Genomic DNA, 15,328 nt, shown 5'->3' on the forward strand with positions numbered 1-15,328 from the left:
CACTCACTAACTAGAAATCCTGCTATTTTGGTTATTGTTTTGTTATGTTTGCAGAAAGGGAGGAACCTTTACTGTCCATTTCCTACACTTATCCCTACCCCATAACTGTGATTTTCTTCCAGTCCCCTGGCTATTTTGGGGACTAGATGAAAAGAGGAAGGGATGGGTCAACGCAACTGTCACCCTCCCTGTGAGGGGAGGCACCTGCAGCCCAGAGGGGTGGGGCCACTTGCCCAAGGAAACTCAGCAATTAGACCTGGCTCCAAACTCAGGTCTAAACTGGCCAGTTCCTCCTCCTCTGCTGGCAGTCCCTCCAGTTTCTCTCTTGAAAGAAGAGACAGTTGCCGGCACGATAACCTCTGTGATGCTGGAGGGCTGGGAGCTGTGAGGTGGCAGCCTCTGAGCTTTGTCATGTTACGCCTTCCCTGTGTGGGAAGGGGAACTCTGAAGTCAGTAAGTTCTAAGCGAAGCTATAGAAAGAGGGCTGATGCTTCGGGCATTACTGTTTCTTTGCTTAGTGGCGGCTAGGGGACAAGCTGGACTTGATCTGAGGGAGTGGTCCTCCAATCCACCCTGGGGATGTTTGCACCCCTCTGGGCCTCAACCCTTCACTCCACTCTGCCTTGTTTTCCTAGCCTTGAGACTGGCCCTGGCAAAGGCAGGTCTCCCGGGGACCCCATCTTTGTCTCTTTGGCAGGTCTCTGCAGCAGACCTCACATTACCGATGGGGTGGCTCAGCAGTGTTGATATGGTCATTGAAGCCAGAGGGACTGGGGTGATAGCCTGAGCCGTACTGTGGAGGCCTAATTAAGAAGCAAGGCAAAATGGATGTGGTGCTGGCCATGCCAACATCTGAGAGGAGCTGGCACTGTGCCCTGGGGTGCAAAGAGCTCAGAAGGCATGAAACCTCCTCTGTGGCCAGAGGCTGAGGAGGGGAGGGAATTGCAGGACAGAATTACAAGGTGGAGGGTGACTGAGCTATCTGATTGGGGCCATTGATCTTGGGAGCAAGTGACCATGTCTTGGCCAAGGACTCACTGTCCTCTTAAACATCCTGTAAACACGATGTGTGTGAACCATGAGTGGACAGAGGTGCCTGTAACAGATATAGCAGCACAAGGTTAAAGCACATGTGTACTGGTAGATATGTCTGGGCAATAGGTCTCTAACCTCAGGCACAGGTACATCCTCTGAGATAGGCTGCTACCAGGTAAGGCTTGGGATTAGATGCTGATTCTAATGGCTCCTCCATGCAAAGTTTTTGAAAAACTTTATGGGTTCTCATGACTATTGTGAAAATCAAGGCAATGAGTGAAAAGTGCTTTGTAAATATAAGCACGAATACACAAGAAAGTTATGGTTCATAGAATTTGGTTAGAAAATGCTAGCTGATTCTTAACTGTGGCCCCAGGCCTTTGCTAGAAGCCGCAAAGGAATCAAGCGGGGTTGGGTCTTCTTTCCTCCTCACGGGACTTGTGTGCTTTCTCAATGTGTCTCCTTCGATCTGATCTTTTATCTGAGTGCTTTGCAAGCATTGTCCTTCCCTCCCTTTTCCTTCCAATACACCTTAATTAAGCACCTATCATAAACCAGGTTCTAGGTTAGGAGCTGAATAATGTACTAGTCAGTCTACTAGGGGAGAGGCATGAGCAAATACGTAGGTATGAAGCTCAGCTTGGTAGCCAGGGATTGTCACAGAGAAACAGGGGTTCAACGGGCATACGGCAAGGAGGCAAGGAGCAGCAAGCCCAGTAATGCTCCTGGGAAGTTCGGATAGAAGGCTACACTTGAGGTGGATCTTGATGAAAGAGCAAGAACAAGGAACAGAATCCTCACAGGGAACCTGGGCAGAAGGAACAGCAGGCACAAAGGCACGGAGGTGTGAAACCTGCCCACATGAGGGCATCAGTGAATCATGGCGGCCTAAATTCCAAACTTTGGTCCCAGGGTGCCAATTGGAAGTCTTATTAGAGCTCAGAAAAGTCAACGGCCCTCAATGGGATACACATGTTTAAGTGAACTCATCACAGTGTCAACAGAGAGCAGGGCCAAGGCAGTTGGCCTGTTTACTAGCGGGCATAGTGGGAAAAGCACAGGGTTTGCAGCAGACAGTCCTGGCTTCTAATTCTGGCCCTGGCCCTCCCTAGCTTGTGACCTTGGGTCACTGGGTCACTATAAACCTGCCTGAGCCTCAGTTTTATCATCTCTAAAATAGAGACAGGTGAGCATTTTCTTGGAAATCTATGTCTGTGTTGGGAAGACTAGCCAGAAAATAGGGTGGGTAGACCCAGAGAACAAGTTGTGATCTCAGCCCTTGTGAAGTCCACAGTGTGGTGGAAAGTAAAAAAAGCAGCCAATTGCAATGCAGCCCGGTCTGAGTAATGATAGGCTAAACGAGGCCAGGACACGTGGAAGCCCAGGGAGGAACCATTGCCCAGCCTAGGAAGTTAGAGTTTCCCTGGAAGCACTGTGTGCAGAACTGGGAGCCTTCCTGACAAATGGAAATTAGCAAGACAAAGAAGGAAGCACAGGGAATGGTAGGCAGAGGGAACAGAGTGGACACAGGACATAGGAGATGAAAGCAAAGGGCAATTCTATCCAACTAAGGCACAAAACCTGAAATGGGGAGTGATGAGGCTACGGAAGGTAGACAGTGAACTTGAGCGCTATGTAAGGGAACTAGGACTTTATCCTGTATGCAGCGGGGAGCCATTTAAGATTTATAAACACAGAAGATAGGATTAATCAGGCTCTGCCACCAGCATGGTAATAGTGAGTGGGCCAAGGGAGGCAGGTTGCAGAGAGCTAGATGCCAACATGAAAGACACTTATCTGAGGTCATGCCCACCACACAGCAAGTCTGGAGTGTCATTGAGCTTCCAGGGATGGGCAGGCAGCCTTCCCCACACAGCCCTCCCTGGCTCCAGAAGGGACAGGGCCCAGGCTATGGAAACTCTCCTTCCGGGCCACCGTCTTCAGGGCAGCCCTCTAGGCCCCCTCCAGCCCTGGTGGTCTCCTTGGGGCTATGCTAGCTGGTGCTCATTTGGCTACAAGCAGCAGCTTTTTGCTCAAATTGATGATCTCTTGGGAAGGATAGGGTGGTATTTCACAAAACCCAAGGGTGAAAAATTCAGCCTCGCCTCTGAGGAACTAGAATCAGGAACTACAAAGTCATGCATGCCTGTGGCTGCTCTTCCCTCTCTCACAGCTTCTCTTCCTCTTTCTCCTCCGTCTTCCGGTCAGTTCTCTGTTAGAGGGAGCACTCAACCGCCCCTGGCTCCTACTTCCCACCACCGAATGTGAATCTCCATCCTGCTGCTAACTGCTGGTGGAGGGGAAGCGCTCAGGTGTCAGATTGGCAGCCCCAGAACTGTGGCCAAGAAAGGGGGTGTCTCCTACACAACATGGCTGCAGAGCCCATCCTGTGGCTATGTTGGGGGGTGGTTCTTAGGAAAGTGGGTGCTCGATTGGCCCCCAAAGGCTATCTATTCTATGTAGGCCCTGACCTGGAGGAGCCTGCCCTCAAGATGCACAGTAGCTGGAATCTGCAGGGACCACCATTTACCTCTTCAGGAAAGAAGACAGAGACAGTGAAAGTAAAACTCAGAAAATCTACATGTATGCTACTTGTGGGCAGGGAATTCAGAGAAGTCTGAGAGGGCCTTGTTTTTGGGGTGGTGAGTAGAGGAATTGGGGGCTGGGCCACTCTGCCGCAGGGCCAGGGAGCAGCTTCAGAGCCCAGCTGGGAGGTGGCGGCTTTTGGAGGAAGCTGCTGAGTCGCAGGGGCTGGAGGCCAAGCAGCAGAGTTCGGCAGCCTGGCTGAGGAGGGCCCGGGCCTTCTGGGTGGGGCTGCCGTGTTCCTGGGTTTCAGATTCTTCTCGGACTTTACACAGCATCAGCGTGAAGGACCAGAGGAAGCTATTTAATTGTTTTTCCAAATGCTGAGGAGTCTTTCCCTTTTTCTTCTCACGTGTTGCCAGAAGCTGAGCTTCCTCAGGAGTTCTCACAAACCCAGGAGGCTCTGCAATCATTTTCACAGAGTAGGGCTTCCCTGAAGAGCGGAGGAGGCCAGCTGTAGCTGATGGTGCAGAACACAGCACTGACTGATGGGGGTGATCGTGGGCTCCTATCCCTGCCTGTGGAATTCCACCCCCCAGCAGAGCGGTTGTCACTAAGTGGTTAAGCATGCAACCTCTGCACCATCCAGTTCAACTTCAGGCACTGTTACTGACCAGACAAGATCTCAGGCAAATTACTTAAAAGTTGCCAAGTCTCAGTTTTCCCCACCTGTGAAACGGGAAGAATGAAAGCCCAGAGAGGTTGAGGCCCTCAGGATGTAATGAGACACCTGGAGAGAGAGCACTCAGCATGGTGTTTGGATGGACTCACTAATATTAAGTTTTGATTATCACCGTCCCTGCTTTCGCACACATTGCAGGGCTTCCGTTCAGTCCCTTGTGGTTCATTTGTTGGTTTTCAGTGGATAATTACAGTGCATCTGATGTGCTAGCCATCCCTGCCTCCACAGTATTTTCTGAACTCCCCCGAGTGTTGCCACCTCTGGGATTTCACTTCGGCTCTTTTCACCTCTATTCGCACTCCTTGCTAGAACTGCCTAGCCAAGACCGCCTCACTCCTCAGGGTGCAGTTCAGATCCACCGTCTTCATTATATCTTTAGTCAATCTAAGAAGGAATTCACCTCTCCCTCCCTTACTCCCAAGGCTCAGAATTTTAGTGCAGCTCCATTAGAGAAAGAAGCATCATGCAATGCATTACAGTACCTCTTGGGGTGCCAGTTCAATGCACATCCCCGCTGTGTGACCTTGGCTTGTCTGTGCTTCCGTTTCCTCATGTGACAAGTGGAGATAATATAGAGTATTTTCTCCATAGGGCTGTTGTGGGAAGAAATGAACTAAAACATGTATATCTCAGACAATTAACCTGGGATCTAGGAAAAGCTTACTAAAGGTCGGATATTTCTATAAAATAATCTTAAAAAACATGACTTTTAATAGCTGTGTAGTCTCCTATTGTAAGGGTAGACCATAATTTATTTAACTAGCCCCTTGTTGTTGGGCACTTAAGTTGTTTCTAATCTTTCACTATTATAAATAATGCTGCAGTGAACATCTTGTACGTAAATCTTTCTGTTTATCTCTGATTGCTTCCTTAGAAGAATTCCCCAAATCTTGCTTGTCTTAGAACAAAGTCCTGTCCCCCAGACTTTTCAATGATGCTCTTTGAAATAAAAGTAAAGCTTATTTTTCATCAGAGAAAGAAACATATGGAACATGTTAACCAAGAGGTGGTTCAGGACAAAGGTAGAAATCGGTTCAAGATGGGTTTGGATCCATTTCCGGATGTCTGACACTGAGGCAGTTATAAAGCTCCTTTCAAGCCCCCTTCCCTGAGAGAAAGAGTTTGATCCTCAGGGACCACTGATTCTCTTTTCGAGGAATTCCAAGGGGCTTTGATGTTCTTGGCGTTGGAGAAGCAATAATGACAGATCAATAAATGAAGCCAGTGTTTGTGGACAATACAGAACTCCTCCAGCCAGTAGGGGGCGATATCGCCTGTCTCTATCAGTTGGGATTTGGTGGATTTCTTTTTTTCTTTTACTTGAATTTATTGGGGTGACATTGGTGAATAAAATCACATAGGTTTCAAGGGTACAATTCTATAATACATCATCTGATATTGTATTGTGTGTTCACTTCAAGCCAAGGGTGGATTTCTTGCTAATAAGGAGTTCCTCTGTTGTTGTCTTTAAACTTTGGCTTACACTTTATTTCTCCTGTCAGTTTTTTTTCCTTCTTCCCACCTTTATACTTTTCAGATTAACTTTGAGTTTTCATTCATTCATTCATTCATTCAGGAGCAATCTATTGCCTGCTTCCCCTAGGCCAGACGTAAAGGTTGTTTTCAGACTTTCTAAGACTAGCACACTTGTTTTGGAAGCTCCACCCCACTTACATTAAGCATATTGAAATTCACCCATATCCCATATTAAGTATATTTTTCTGTTAAAAATATTATTTTTGTCATTTTGCTTTTGAAATTATTTGGCTGCAAGTAATTCATTCGATTTATTGTTGGCTTTGATTTCTCAGCAATTATGGGGTACTCTAGAATTTTTGTCAAGTGAGAAAACCTAACCTACACATTGTTTTCAAATATAATGAAAATTTTATGGATTTTTATGAATACTAAATGAAACCATTAATGAAGTTGATGTAATATTTTGTTTTGTAGAGGTTTCATTAAAATTTTATTAATTTCTATTGCAAAGTGTCCCTTCATATTTTGGATCCAATAATTTTGTTTTTACGTCTCAAACTTTTTCATGGGTCTCTGATAAGTTCTCAGGCCCCATGGTGCCTAGTGGCTGACAGAGCCTGTCAGGCTTGGAGATGGAGAAATGGAAGACTCAGCACCGTTTTTACAGAGTTCCCAGGCCTCTGAGTGACAGATGGGCAAACTACTGTCACAAATTATAGTGTTACTATAATGGTATGTGATCAGGGCACAGCGAAATATCATATTTTCTAAGTCTACTTGTGGCCAGAGGGAGTTGATGAAGATTTTAGAAAGCAGCCACTGCCCAAGCCAGAAGCTGAATAGCCAACAGTTTTCTAAGCAGGTGTGAGGGTTAAGGGGCTGGTCCAGAAAGGAACCTACCAGTACACAAGCTGACTGACCACTCAACTCTGCCTACATTGATCTCTAGGTTCTTGTTTTTTATGCCAGTGGGACTTCTATTACCCGGGAGTTTGTCAGAAATGCAGAGTTTCAGCCCCCACCCCCCCTCCTCCTGAATCAGAACCTCCATTTTAACAGAATCCTGGGTAATACACATATATCCTATGGTCTGAGAGGCAGGCAGGCTGTAGTTGCAGCTGGATTAGAGATAGGCCTCCTGCAGGAATTGAGGGTATGGGAGTTGGGGAGAGTGGGGAGGTAGTTGGCAGCCTGAGCAGAGCAGCAGTTGGTCTGCAAGTTGTGTTAAGTTTGGCCTGACAGTCTGTCTCTGGGGCCCAGACAGCTCAACCTTTGCTTGGCAAGCTGGGCTTTTCCGTTTAGAGACTCTTCCAACCACTGGACCCACACTGTCCCTTGAGTTGGCCTTCACTCCAGACAGCCTGTCTTGCCTGCTGGCTCCCTGACCCAGTGCACCAGCAATTACTTAATAGACTGTAGGCTGTGTGCATAATTTATTCCTGTGAGTAATTGATCATGTTAGGATGAGCCAGGGGAAGTACCAGGAAGAGAAGGGAGAAGAGGCATCAATAACCAGGGGAAAGAAACCTGCTACCATCAGCTAATTAGATGTTTCTCTGCGGCAGCTCTTTCCACAGAATGGCCCACCTAGCTGTTGGCTGGCCACCCCCTTCCCTGTTTCTATGTGTGGTTGGGCTTTCTGATGAGTGAGGGGTAGTACAACGAGCTCTAGACTGAGCCAGGAAACTTGGCTTCCAGGCCAGGTGATCTTAGGCAAATCAATTTATCTCTGAGCGTCAGTTTTATCGACCATAAAATGAAGCAGACTAGATCAGTAGTTTCCAACACGGCTGATATCAGAATTACCAGAGATACTTTAAAACATGTAGATTCCAAGGTGGCGTTTCCCCAACACTGATACAGTAGGCACTGACTGAGGCCAGGAACAAGCTCCTCCTGTAGCTGACATGCTGGTCTGTCGGGCACACTGGGCTGGGAAGATAACCTCAGAGCTCCTACCCAGCTCTGACATTTTCAGATCATTGATAAGGATTTTGCCATAACCTCTTACGGAGCATTAGTACAGTCCTGCAGGAAAGTAGACGAGACAGGCAGGAGACATGTCTTCTACTCTCATTTCTGTTGTTAATTCATTACTTAATAACAGTTTCTGCCTGAGCCTCGCCTCATTCACCCATACATATGGTGACAATGTCACAGGGCTTTTATCAGAGCACTTTGTCACTGTGTGCCTTGGGAGATTGAAAAAATACAGCTGGCCAGTTTCCATCCACCCAGAGATTTTGCTTCAATGCATCTGGGGTAGCTCAAGATGGTTTTGAAGGCTGCCAGCTAATTCCTAAGATCAACCAGCTTTGTAAGCCAGTGACCTGTCCAAAAGCATTGCTGAAAGGGACGACTGTGCACTATGGGACTGGGCAGCATTCATGTCTGGGAGTCCACTGCCAGGTGGGCAGGAGGTATGGACTGCAAAGACCCAGGCAGACCCTCACTCACTTTTTGGCCTCCAGATGAGTCTAGACACATCCTACCAGTGGGGCACTTCATTGTGTTGCACCCAAATGAACAGAAGACCTGTGTTCAAACCTGGTGCTGTTACTAACAGGGTAACCTTTCGCAAGTCACAGGAGCAACATGAGTCTGTTTCTTTGTCTATAAAATGAGGTCAAAAGTAACTCTATCCTCCCAGCCCACTTGGGAGGATTAACTGGAACAACTTGGAGCCTGTGCTCTTGAGTGGTCATGCTCTGTTCAAATTGTTCACCCCCTCCCAGCTGTCCTCTAGCCACCTGCACTGGGACCAGTGGGAACCAGTCTGGCTGAATGTTAGCATCTGTCACTGCTACAGAAGTAGGGTTTGGAGAGGGTCTGCTGCTGCATTGGATCAGAGGTCCAGCAAGGACACAGACTCCCACCTTTCAGTTCAGCAGTTCAGATGGTCATTTCTGAAAACACTCCACTCTGCACAGCCAGCTACCTTTGCCCAGAACTTTTATGTTTTCTCCAATTTCTTGGAACCTTGCTTGATACCTGAGTTGGTTAGCAGGCGCCTGCATGCTGGCTAGCCAGTGAGACTGAAACCAATTCCAGTGAGTCTAAAATCTCTTGCATCTGTAGTTTTCTCTCCATCCTCTTTCTTATCACCCTAATCCCAGATGCCTTCAAGGTACCACTATTGCTCTCTGCAGATGCGTCCTCCCCCTAGCAGCCAGAGGGCTCCTCTTAAGATACAAATCAGATCATGTCATTAATTTTGACTGGCTTCCCATTCTCATTGAATAAAATTCAAACTGGTGTATAAAGAAAACTCTGGAATGCCTTCTCATTCTCTCTCCTGAACCTACACTTCTTCCCCTGGTTTACATAGCCCTGCACAGCCTAACCATCTATTTTTCATCTCATGCCACACTACTGACCCTTACCCTCTTTAGGGCAGAAAAATTGCTGTAAATTCTCTGACCATGTTCATTGTCCTCTTTTGCACATAGCTAAACTCCATCTCCCAGGTCAAGGGAATATGAGTGGAAGTGACATACACCACCTCAGTCTTGGCCCCCAAATGTCTTAGGAGCTTTTTCTCTTTGCTCTTGGCTGCACGCAGAGATAAAATTGACAACTACAAGCAGACCTTAGGGGACGGTAAAGCAGCTAATTAATTAGAAGCTTGGATTTTGAAAACTGAGTGAAAGGCCACCCACCAAACACCTGATTGGTTTCAACAAGAAGGAGGAATAAACTTTTATTATCTGAAATCACTGGGATTTGGGGTTAAGTGCTCTTGCAGCTATAATTACTTACCCTGACAAATGGCCTTTTCTCAGTTCCTGGAATAAGTTAAGATTCATCCTGCTTCTCCCAAGCTGTTCCCTCTCCTTAGAATGCTTTTCCCAATCATTCCTCACATACTTACCTCTTTAGCCTCTAGGTCAGAGGTCCTCAAACTTTTTAAACAGGGGGCCAGTTCACTGTCCCTCAGACATTCCACACATGCGCACTGCGGGCCTGGGACGAGTCGGCTGCTAAGCAGGACAGGCAGCGGCGGCAAAAACACCCGGCGGGCCGGATAAATGTTTTCGGCGGGCCGCATGTGGCCTGCGGGCCGTAGTTTGAGGACCCCTGCTAGGTCTTCATTTAAAAGATGCCACCCAATTATTAGCTTATACCTGAGTTTATGTCTATTTTATATAGTACTTTTTTCAACTTGCGTGTGTTTTTATAACTTTTTTCATTGTGTTTCCCCTAGAATATAAGCCCTCAAGGACATGAATCAAGTCTGTCTCATTCCCCTTTTATATCCTACCAGAGGCCTGGTGCACGACATTCGTGCACTGGGGTGGGCCCCTCAGCCTGGCCTGCACCCTCTCGCAGTTTGGGACCCCTCAGGGGATGTCCGACATCCCCGAGGGGTCCTTAGCACTGCTGTGGAGGCAGGAGAGGCTCCTGCCACTGCTGCTGTGCTTGCCAGCCGTGAGCCTGGCTTCTGGCTGAGCAGTGCTCCCCCTGTGGGAGTGCACTGACCACCAGGGGGCAGCTCCTGTGTTGAGCATCTGTCCCCTGGTGGTTAATGTGCATCATAGCGACCGGTTGTTCTGCCGTTTGGTCGATTTGCATATTAGGGTTTTATTATATAGGATGCCAAACAAAGTATCTGACAAAATTAGTCATTTAGTTGATGGATTAAATGTATAAGTGAACCAATTCAAATATTTACTGGGCACCAACGTTGTACTTTACACACATAAAATGCATTCTCTATTCAATACTCATTAAATCCCTAGTGGGGAGGTAAGATTTTTATCCCTACTTTTCGTATAAAAGTCAAGAGACACTTCTCACAACCATATCACAGATCCAGTACACATGGCACCCTCCAATCACCATCACATTCCTGAAAGGGAGGTACTATTATATATCTTCAATTTACACATGGAAAAACTCATGATCAAACAGACCAAGTCCATTTCCCAAGGTCATGCAGCTAATGAGGTCGTGGAGCTAGAATTCAAACCCAGGCCCAGAGGAGGGAATGGAGGAGAATGGGGACACAACTCTTACAGTGCTACTCTTCCTGAACACTGGCAGACTCACTAGGAATCCCCAAAGGGTATCCTGAATGTGAGTAGCAACGAAGACATGGAATTCCTCCAGAGTCCTATGAGTTTGCTTTGCAGTGGGATTTCACTTTGAGGTGGGACTCATTCTCCCACGGGACGACTGGGATGAAGGGGTGCCGTTCTGCAGCTCCCATGTGGCGGCTGAGCCAGCAGGCTGGACACCACCGTAAGTGGGAGACACAAACACCCAGGTTCATCTGGGGAGAGCAGAGGATCTGTTGCTAGGCAGAGAAAATCTGTGATTAATTATGGCAGATGAAAGTATGAAGTAATGAATCCTGTTTGAGGTCTGGGCGAGCTGGAGAGCCTGGCTCTCTGAATGCATGTGGAGACTGCACAGCCCCTTCTGAAACCAGCAGAAAACTTGAATGGCTGCCAGTTCTGCGACTTGGCGGGCTGCAGATGGGAGGGTGCATAGAACTCATGAATTCTCTGGGGTGGGAGCTAATTAGGGTGCAATTTATCAATTACGGAGCATTGAGTGAGCCTCTCCCCAGTCTCCCCACACAGACCCTCAGTGGATTCACTCCATTTGTTTTTCATCCTTTATTTTTTAATTATTTTTAAAATTTTGCTTCACCTTTTTTCTTCCTTTATTTTTTAATGATGGGATGATATGACAGTAAGTATTTGTCATTTGGAAGAGAAAATCATCACGGAGCTATTGTTTTCCTCTTGAAACCCCAGCTCTTCTGTGGTGATGGTTACATTTGATAAATATTTTGTGTTCCCACTACCCCTCCCCCACTCGTACCCAGGTTGGTGTGGCAACAAGAAAACATTCGCCTGCGCCTGGGACACAGGCCTGCTCTGATTGAAGCACCATTTGTAAAAAGGCACGGAAAAGAGCAGGACTGAGTTTAAAAGAGCCAAAGCTCAGAGCTCTGGGCCCACCCACATCACCCAGGTTGAGGCTGTGGGACATTTGCTTTGGGAAATTTGGTCATTTCTCTGAGCTAATAAGCCAGCCTCAAAATCAGGAATGCAAAACAGAAATGGAGCAAAAAAGAAAAAAGGCAAAGAAAAAAGCAGCACTCCACCAGAAATGGGAAAACTTAAATGACTTTGTTTAAATGTCATGGTACTCTCAAAACCCTGTTCTCATATGTATGCAAGTTAATTAAATGGAAAAATGTCAAATTAGCTGCTTAAAATATTAATGGCAGGAATTATCCCAGATTCTAGAGCAGGCAGAATAGAGGAGCGAAACTTTTAGGGCTTAACCCTTTTCTTGGTCATCCTTCTCTTGCAAAATAGATTTTTTTTTTCATTCATGAAAAGATTACTGACTGCTAAAGGGTTTTGTAGGTTTCAGGACCAGAGCTTTCTGGTGGGTTTGCAATCTGCGATTCTCCCTGTGACTCAGACTAACTGGTGGCATTTATTTCCTCGGCATCGGCTTTGTGTGGGGGGTTTGAAGTCCCTGTAATATGAATATATGAATAGTCTGTTCTGGAGTCTGTGTAATTTGCCATTTTTTTCCTTTTGGTTTTGGAAGGGTATTTTGGTTTAAAGAGCCCATTAAAATGCAAAATAGGAAGAGAGTGCACAAAAAGGGGTGTCAATGTTCTATTCACCAAATGTTTATACAGCACCGATGGGTCCAAAGCTTGTGCTGAGCAAAATGGTGGGAAAAGGGAGAGTCACAGACTCCAGGGTTTCCGACCTGGTAGGAAGAGGCCACAGGGCCCCTTACCCAGCCTCATGTTAGCATGTGAAAAACCAAAGTCCCTACAAAACAAGGACCATTCCCAAAGCCAACAGCTACTGAGTGGTGAGGCAGGCTCATTCATTCATGTGACACAGTTCCTGCTCATGTCCCGGGGACTCCCGTACGTTAGGGGACGGTAGGGCAAACAGACACAAGACAGTGCCGGCTGCACATCCGACATTGCAGAAGGAAGGGAGAGGGTGGAAAGAGGAGTCATGTGTATCAGGAAGCCCTTGCCTCCACCAGCCAAAGAGCACTTACCATTTGCCATGGCAAAGGCAGGCAAGCAGGGAAGAAAAATACTGTTTATTGTTAGTGGCTAGTCACCGAGTTGACAACTCAAATTGATCTCATATGATTTGATCATCACTTCAGCCCAGACAGATAGATGTGAGCCCTATTTTACAAATTAGAAAAGTAGGATAGCACCAAGCAAAGGGGCAGCTGAACTGAACCTTCAGGGCTTTGTAATCCTATGGTAGGCAATGAGGTATCTGTGTACCAACAGCTGCAAATAAGCAATATAAGTGCCAAATAAGAGGGATGGGGCCCAATTTTCAAAATAGTATCCTCAGAAGAAGGGAGGAGATATTCTGAGATGCTCTGTGGGAAAAAAATTTCAAATACTTTGGGGAAACCCTATATATTTTGTCATTTTTTGTATCAGTCAGTGTGGTAACTCAGTACTAACCCCCAGCAGGTGCGCATGTTACCTTATTAGGCAAAAGGGACTTTGGGGCTGTGATTAACGTGAGCCTCCTCAGATGGGAAGACTAACCTGAATTGGTCAGATGGGCCCAATGTAATCACAAGGGTCCTTATAAGAGGGAAGCAGGAGGGTTAAAGTAAGGGGTAGAAGAAGTCACAACAGAAATGAAAATTGGAGTGATGACTTTTGAGAGGGAGAGAGGGGCCATGAGCCAAGGAAGACAGGTGGCGCTTTAAAGGGCAAGGCTACCGGTGTTCCCTGGAGCCCCCAGAAGGAGCCAGCCCTTTCAACACCTTGACTTTAGCCCAGAGAGATTGAATTTGGACTTCTCACTTCCCGAATTGTGAGAGAATAAATGTGTGTTGCTTTAAACCACTCAGTTTGTGGTAATTTGTTACAGCAGTAATAAGAAATTAATACAGTCAGTTATTGCTAAGCAATAAACCATCTCAATGCTGCTTTTTCATTTCTGGGCCTAGGGATTATAGGTTGGTTTTAAGTCTCTCCACCAGTTGCATTCTGGGAAAGTGGCTGCTAGGGGTTCTCTTTTCATGGCAATGGCAAAATGGGAGAGAAAATTAGCAGACACTTGCTATGCTTGTTATCATTTCAGTTCTGAGTCATCCACTTCTTCCCACCTTCCATTGAACTAGGTAAGTCACATGACCAGCTGAACATCAGTGGGAACTGGAAATATAGGTCCCCCAGTCTAGTGGGAGGTACTGCAAGGTCACATAGCAAAGGGCAAGGAAGTATGCTTCTAATATTGGGGAGGGTTATAAAAGTCGGAACCTGCCACACTTCTCTTGAAGATTCATAATGCACATGGGCATGTTCCCTGAGTGCTGCAGTAAAAAAGTCTCTCTAACTGTTAACACTGTTCCTCAAGGTGTTTGACTAGAGAACCCTACTATCATCCCATAGGGTTGATATTTTGAGACATGCTACGTAGGTCATTTATCTTCAGAAGCTCAAGGAAGGAGAAGGCAAATGACCTGACTGGGCCTTGAAGAATGGATGCAACTAAGCAGATGATGAGGTTTTTACCAGTGGTAGAGGAAACGGAGAAGTTTTCATATGAGTTAAAGTCCCTTTCTTGAAGGGACTCTTTCAAGAAAATCTCATCAAATCCATTTTTCCTGGGCAAGAAGAACCTGGAATGATATCCGTGTTCTCTGAAAGAGCAAACACAACTGTCTTGGAGTCTGGTCTTCACTAGCCAAGGGCCCATTGGAAGTTCCTCAGAAGGCGGGCACTCACCTCTCCTGGGAGGACTGGAGCACCGCCTGCCGCTGGGCTTCTTGCAAACACATGGATGGGGAAGTGCTGCTGGACTCAAAACTGACAGAGCTGGGTGGAGCAGGTTCCCCAGGAGCGTCTGCTCATCTCAGGCCCACTAATGAAGCCCCCTGGCGGGGAGATGGGACTCTGCCCCCTCCTCTGTGGACCTCGCTGAGGAACAGGCAGAGGAGCAGGAGGCAGGTTCCCCAGTGTGGATGCTGGCAGCCCCCGCTGCGGCAAGTGAACAGAGCTGCTGAGTGGCATCTCACGCTGACTTCAGGAGGGGCTCAGAGTAGGGGTGAGGCCTCTGATACATGCCCAGGCCTCCCCTGCGCTGAGAAACGGGGATAAGGAGGACAGGCTATCGCTGCACCCTGCTTTGGGAGGGCTGGCCACTCTGTAGGATGGTGACTTATTTGACACACTTAATTAGCCTATTTCCATGTAACACACTTTAAGGGAGGCCATTACAGCCTAATAAAAGGAAACAATAGTGTCATAAATCCTAGGATCAATAGAGGAAAAGCAGTGAGCCCAGGAGGGCTTCCTTTGAAAGATCCAGAGGGGCTTCAAGAATGAAATTCCCCTTGAAATTGAAGGACAGGGGGAAGAATATTTGCAGGCTCACTCACTCACTCAGCACATATTCAAAGGACACAGACCATCGGCCAGACTCTCCTTTAAATCCCCAGGAGACAGAGCCTATTGGGGGAGAAAGACTAAGAACAGGGATGTCACAATTCAGTGTGGCCAATGTTAAGGACAAGAGCTGG

The sequence above is a fragment of the Myotis lucifugus genome, unplaced genomic scaffold, assembly GCF_000147115.1.
Source record: "Myotis lucifugus unplaced genomic scaffold, Myoluc2.0 scaffold_41, whole genome shotgun sequence".
Classification (NCBI taxonomy): domain Eukaryota; kingdom Metazoa; phylum Chordata; class Mammalia; order Chiroptera; family Vespertilionidae; genus Myotis; species Myotis lucifugus.